This window comes from Manis pentadactyla, chromosome 13 (genome assembly GCF_030020395.1).
Source record: "Manis pentadactyla isolate mManPen7 chromosome 13, mManPen7.hap1, whole genome shotgun sequence".
In the NCBI taxonomy this organism is placed as follows: Eukaryota; Metazoa; Chordata; class Mammalia; order Pholidota; family Manidae; genus Manis; species Manis pentadactyla.
The window spans coordinates 40,893,886-40,901,090 of record NC_080031.1 but is presented as its reverse complement, the minus strand read 5'-3'; positions in this window follow the sequence as shown (position 1 = coordinate 40,901,090).

Sequence of the window (7,205 nt, the reverse complement as noted above, 5' to 3'; positions counted from 1 at the left end):
GGCCCGCCAGGGTGCTCCCTGCATGGGGCCTCGGATATTCCCTGCAGCTCATGCAGCCGCCACAGCAGGAACGGCCCAGGGGCAGAGCAGCTGGAGGGCACTGGGCTGCACAGTTTCAAGAGCGCAGCCCACCAACCACACTATCCACACCCAGCAGACTCGTGCCACCTACGCAGGAGAAGTTCCCACCCAAGGCCACTCCTCTCAAGACCCAAACACACAGCTAACTCACAAAAACAAACACAAGGAATTGAGACTGAGAAGGACACAGAGGAATCAAAGTGCACCTAGGGACAGAACGTTGACAAAAGTGAGAAAACAGATATAGAGAGAGACAAATGATTGATACATAGATTCGACTGATATACATACAAATAGATGATAGATTAATTAGATAGATACACAGATGATAGTAGATAGATGACAGACCATACATAGATAGATGACAGATAGATAGATAGAAAGATTACATAGATTGGTAAAGAGATAGATAGGTAGGTAGATAGGAAAGCATCATACTAAACTAAGCTATCTTTCACTCAAGATCATGTATGTGCTCCCTTACAGGAGACTCACTTGAGATCCCAGGACACGGACAAATTAAAAGCTGAAGGGGCGGTGACAGGTACCCAAAAAAAGTGAAACTGAGAAACAAACAAATAAACAAATGGATTCTGTTTGAGTCCCCAGAGACAGTCAGTAGAAAATAGCCCTAGCTGGCCACCATGAATTTTTTTTTGTTTGGTTTCAGCAGTGCCCAGAAATAGATTCCGTTGTACAGCAAAGTCCTTCTCAATTTTTCTCACCTCAATAACAGAATTGCTGTAATAATATGTGTCTGGGCTTTTGAAATCAGTGCGTTTTATGATGTTCATGAATGTAAAAATGTAATAACCACTTAAGAGTGAAGGTTGGACACTCAAATAAACACGTCACTCCACAACACACTCTTTGTTCAAAACTGCTCCTGTCTAGAAATAGGTGTTCATTTTTATTTGTCCCTCCTCCTATCCGAGGTGATCACGCCGATGTCCTTCATACTTGGTGATGAGCAAAGCACCAAGTATACTTTTCTGACTACAACAGGCCCAGAGGAAGGATACTTGTGGTCTTCAGGGAAGACTTCGTCAATTATTGTGGCAAATTAGAGTCAGCAGGCGAGAAGGAGGTAAAAGAGGACAGAGGACAGAGATATGGGTTCAAGTCCCTGGACAACCATTTACTGGTTTTGTAAGCACACGCGGCAGACTCGACCTGCAATTGTCTCAGTGTACCCAGTGCTCTCCATACGTCCTAGTTACTTAGCAAGATTTTTGGAAGCATAATGTAGGGAAGTGACATAGGCGATGTTGTTAACTGTTCTGTACATAAGGATAGATGGGAAGACAAAAAAATGATTGATTCATAGATACATAGAGAGATGAGAGATTATAGATAGATGATAGACACGATAGATAGATGATAGGAAGATAGATAGAGAGATACATAGACAGAAAGATTGAAGGATAGATAGATAGATTGATAGATAGACAGACAGTTACACAGATTCAGATACATATCGATTAACACAAAGCTATTGCTCATAACCAACAGATCAATGGTGAAAGCACATAGGGAAACTACAAACAAAAAGGAAGAATGAAGTCCAGTTTAAAAAGTGCAGTAAGCAGCCATAAGAAGAAAACAAATCCTACCATTTGCAAGGATGTGGATGTAGCTAGACGGTAGCATGCTCAGTGATATACACCAGGTGGAGAAAGACAAGTAGCAAATGATTTCACTCATGTGTGGAGTATAACAACAAAGAAAAACTGGAGGAAATAAACAGCAGCAGACTCACAGAACCCGAGAGTTCAATAACAGTTACCAAAGGGAAAGGGAATGGGCAGGGTGTGTGGGAAGGGAGGGATGAGGGCAGGGAGAAGAAAGGGGACATTAGGATTAACATGTATAATGCGTGGGCTCGGGGGGGCAAAGGGAGGGATGTACAACACAGAGAAGACAAGTAGAGATTCTACAGCATTTACTACACGCTGATGGACAGCGACTGTAATGGGGTGTTTGTGGGGGGACATGGTGAAGCAGTCTACAGCATACAACAATGCTTATGGACAACGACTGTAAGAGGTTTTGGTGGGGACTTGGTGAAGGTGGGAGCCTAGTAAATATGATGTTCTTCACGTGATTGCAGATTAATGATAAAAAAATGTTTTTAAGTGCAATATGGGCACAGCAATAAAACAGGCTTTGCGAGCTCCAAACAAAAGACACAGGGTTAAAAGAAGGGATGAAAACTCAAGATCACCTAAGTGCTCCCCTATAGGAGACTCACTTGAGATCCAAAGACACAGACAAACTACAATCTGAAGGGGTGGGGACAGCAACCCTACACAAGTGTAACTGAAAAGCAAACAAACAAACAAATGGATTTTGTTTGAGTCCCCAGAGACAGTCAGTAGAAAATAGCCCTATCTAGACACCGTGAATTCTTTTTGTTTGGTTTCAGCAGTTCCCAGCCATAGATTTAGTGGTACAGCAAAGTCCTTCTCATTTTTTCTCACCTCAACAACTGAATTGCTGTAATAATATGTGTCTGGGCTTTTGAAATCAGTGTATTTTATGTTGTTCTTGAAAGTAAGGTAGTAATAACCACCTAAAGAGGATAGTTTGGACACTCAAACAAACACGTAACTCCACAACACTCTCTTTGCTCCCAAATGCTGCTGCCTAGAAATAGGTGTTCTTTTTATTTGTCCCTCCTCCTATCAGCGCTGATCATGCCATTGTCCCTCAAACTTGGTGGTGAGCAAAGCACCAAGTATACTTTTCTGTCTAAACAGGCCCAGAGGAAGGATAGTTGTGGTCTTCTGGAAGCACTTAGTCAACCAATGTGGCTGAATACAGTCAGCAAGCGAGAAGGAGGTAAAAGAGGACAGAGGACAGAGAGATGGGTGCAAGTCCCTGCACCAACATAAATTACTGGATTTGTAAGCACAAGCGGCTGACTCGACCTGCAAGTGTCTCAGTGAACCCAGTGATCTCCCTAAGGACTAGTTACTTTGCAATATTTTTGGAAGCATAATGTAGGGAACTGACATAGGCGATGTTGTTAACTGTCCTGTACATAAGGATAGATGGCCAGACAAAAAGATGATTGATTCATAGATAGATAGATAGATGACAGATGATATATAGACAGACGATAGACATGATAGGTAGATAGGAAGATAGATTGATAGACTGATAGATGATAGATAGATAGATAGATAGAAAGATAGATAGATAGATAGAAAGATAGAAGGATAGACAGATAGATAGATAGAAAGATACATACAGATACATATTAATTAACACAAAGCTATTGCTCATAACCAGGAGATCAATGGTGAAAGCACATAGCGAAACTACAAACTAAAAGGAAGAATGAAGTCCAGTTTAAAAACTGCCGTTTGCAGCCATAAGAAGAAAACAAATGCTACCATTTGCAATGACGTGGATGGAGCGAGACGGTAGTATGCTCAGTAAAATATTCCAGCCGGAGAACAACAAGTACCAAATGATTTCACTCATGTGTGGAGTATAACAACAAAGAAACACTGAAAATAAAAAAACAGCAGCAGACTCACAGAACCCGAATGTGGAGTAACAGTTACCAAAGGGAAAAGGACTGAGAAGGGTGGTTGGGAAGGGAGGGATAAGGGTGGGGAGAAAGAAAAGGGAGATTAGGATAAGCATGTATAATGCGTGAGGGCGGGGTCGCATGGCGAGTGCTGTACAACACAGAGAAGACAAGTAGATATTCTACAGCATCTTACTACACGCTGAAGGACAGCGACTGTAATGGGGTGTGTGTGGGGGTACATCGTGAACGGGTCTACAGCATCCATCTCTGCTAACTGACAGCAACTGTAAGAGGTTTTTGGGAGGGACTTGGTGAAGGGGGGAGTCTAGGAAACATAATGTTCTTCACGGGATTGTAGATTAATGATAACAAAAACAATTTTATAAGTGCAATAAGGGCACAGCTCTGAATCATCAGAATAAAAGGACAGGCTTTGAGTGCTCCAAACAAATGACACAGGGTTAAAAGAAGGGATGAAAACTCAAGACCACCTTCGTGCTCCCTTACAGGAGACTCTCTTGAGATCCAAGGACACAGAAAATCTAAAAGCCGAAGGGGTGTGTACAGGTACCCAACGCAGTGAAACTGAAAAACAAACAATCCTAGAATGGATTCTGTTTGAGTCCACAGAGACAGTCAGTAGAAAATAGCCCTATCTGGCCAACGTGAATTCTTTTTGTTTGGTTTCAGCATTGCCCAGCCATAGATTTAGTGGTACAGCAACGTCTTTCTCATTTTCTCTCAACTCAACAATTGAATTGCTGTAAAAGTATACATCTGGACCTTTGAGATCAGTGGGTTTTATGAAGTTCATGAAAGTAAAGAAGTAATAACTATATAAACAGGGAAGTTTGGACACTGAAATAAACACGTCACTCCACAACACACTCTTTGCTCCCAACTGCTCCTGTCTAGCAACTGGTGTTCCTTTTCATTTGTCGTTCCATCCTATCAGCGGTGATCACGCCGATGTCCCTCAAACATGGTGGTGAGCAAAGCACCAAGTTTTCTTTCTGTGGACAACAGGCCCAGAGGAACAATGCCTGTGGTCTTCACGGAGCACTTAGTCAATGAATGTGGCTAAATAGAGTCAGCCAGTGTGAAGAAGATAATAGAAGATACAGACACAGGTTCAAGTCCCTGCACAACCATTTACTGGTTTTGTAGGTACACGTGGCTGACTCGACCTGCAAGTGTCTCAGTGAACCGAGTGCTCTTCCTACAGCCTAGTTACCTTGAAAGATTTTTGGAAGCATAATGTAGGGAAGTGACAAAGGCGATGTTGTTAACTGTTCTGTACATAAGGATAGATGGGCAGACAAAAAGATGATTGATTCATACATATATAGCTAGACAGACGACAGATGAAAGATAGATAGATAGGTACATAGATTGATGATAGACATCATAGATTGATGATAGGAAGATAGATAGATAGATAGATAGATAGATAGATAGATAGATAGACAGACAGACAGACAGATGGATAGATAGATATAGGTACATATTGATTAACGTAAAGTTATTGCTAATAACGAAGAGAGCAATGGTGAAAGCACATAGCGAAACTACAGACAAAAGAGAAGACAGAAATCTAGTTTAAAAAGTACAGTAAGCAGCCGTAAGAAGAAAAAAATCCTAATATTTGAACAACGTGGATGGAGCTAGAGGGTATTATGCTCAGTGAAAAAGGCCATGCGGAGAAAGACAAGTACCAAATGATTTCACTCATGTGTTGAGTATAACAACAAAGAAAAACTGAAGGAAAAAAACAGCAGCAGTCTCACAGAACCCAAGAGTGGACTAACAGTTACCAAAGGGAAAGGTACTAGGCAGGGTGGGTGCGAAGGGTTTGGTAAATGTGGGGTGAAAGAAAGGGGGCATTAGGATTAGCATGTATAATGTGTGGGTGGCGGGTGCATGGGGAGGGCTGTACAACACAGAGAAGACCAGTAGTGATTCTACAGCATCTTACTACACGCTGATGGAAAGCGACTGTAACGGGGTGTGGGGGGGACATGGTGAAGGGGTCTACAGCATCCAACTATGCTGATGGACAGCTACTGTAATGGGGTTTTTGGGGGGGGACGTGGTGTTCTTGGTGAACATAATGTTCTTTGCGTGATTGTGGATTAATGATAACAAAAAAAATTTTTAAAGTGCAATATGGACATAGCTCTCAATTCTCAGAATAAAAGGACAGGCTCTTCAGGACTCCAATGAAAAGACACAGGGTTAAAAGAAGGGATGAAAACTCAAGACCACCTACGTGCTCCCTTAAAGGAGACTAACTTGAGATCCAAGGACGAAGATGAACTACAAGTTGAGGGGGTGGAAACATAGCTCTCAACGCTACTATTCCATTTCAGATAGACCTCACTCACATCTAAATGCGTAAATGCACTGAAATTCCACCTCCACCTTGACAGCAGAGGGGAGCAGTTTCCCCACAAGCTAGCTGGGCTGCCACCTCAGCAAGTCCATGGGCCACTGGCCCAGAAGAACCCCGCGTGTCACCAAAAGGCAGTTCCCTTAACCAGTGACTACACACATACTCTCTGAACATGGGCCACCAAGCTGGGCCACCGAGGTAACATCGGTGCACAGGCAAAAAGACATACTACTGGGCATGTACCTACCACGGACCCCGCAGGCCCGCCAGGGTGCTCCCTGCATGGGGCCTCGGATATTCCCTGCAGCTCATGCAGCCGCCACAGCAGGAATGGCCCAGGGGCAGAGCAGCTGGAGGGCACTGGGCTGCACAGTTTCAAGAGCGCAGCCCACCAACCACACTATCCACACCCAGCAGACTCGTGCCACCTACGCAGGAGAAGTTCCCACCCAAGGCCACTCCTCTCAAGACCCAAACACACAGCTAACTCACAAAAACAAACACAAGGAATTGAGACTGAGAAGGACACAGAGGAATCAAAGTGCACCTAGGGACAGAACGTTGACAAAAGTGAGAAAACAGATATAGAGAGAGACAAATGATTGATACATAGATTCGACTGATATACATACAAATAGATGATAGATTAATTAGATAGATACACAGATGATAGTAGATAGATGACAGACCATACATAGATAGATGACAGATAGATAGATAGAAAGATTACATAGATTGGTAAAGAGATAGATAGGTAGGTAGATAGGAAAGCATCATACTAAACTAAGCTATCTTTCACTCAAGATCATGTATGTGCTCCCTTACAGGAGACTCACTTGAGATCACAGGACACGGACAAATTAAAAGCTGAAGGGGCGGTGACAGGTACCCAAAAAAAGTGAAACTGAGAAACAAACAAATAAACAAATGGATTCTGTTTGAGTCCCCAGAGACAGTCAGTAGAAAATAGCCCTAGCTGGCCACCATGAATTTTTTTTTGTTTGGTTTCAGCAGTGCCCAGAAACAGATTCCGTTGTACAGCAAAGTCCTTCTCAATTTTTCTCACCTCAATAACAGAATTGCTGTAATAATATGTGTCTGGGCTTTTGAAATCAGTGCGTTTTATGATGTTCATGAATGTAAAAATGTAATAACCACTTAAGAGTGAAGGTTGGACACTCAAATAAACAC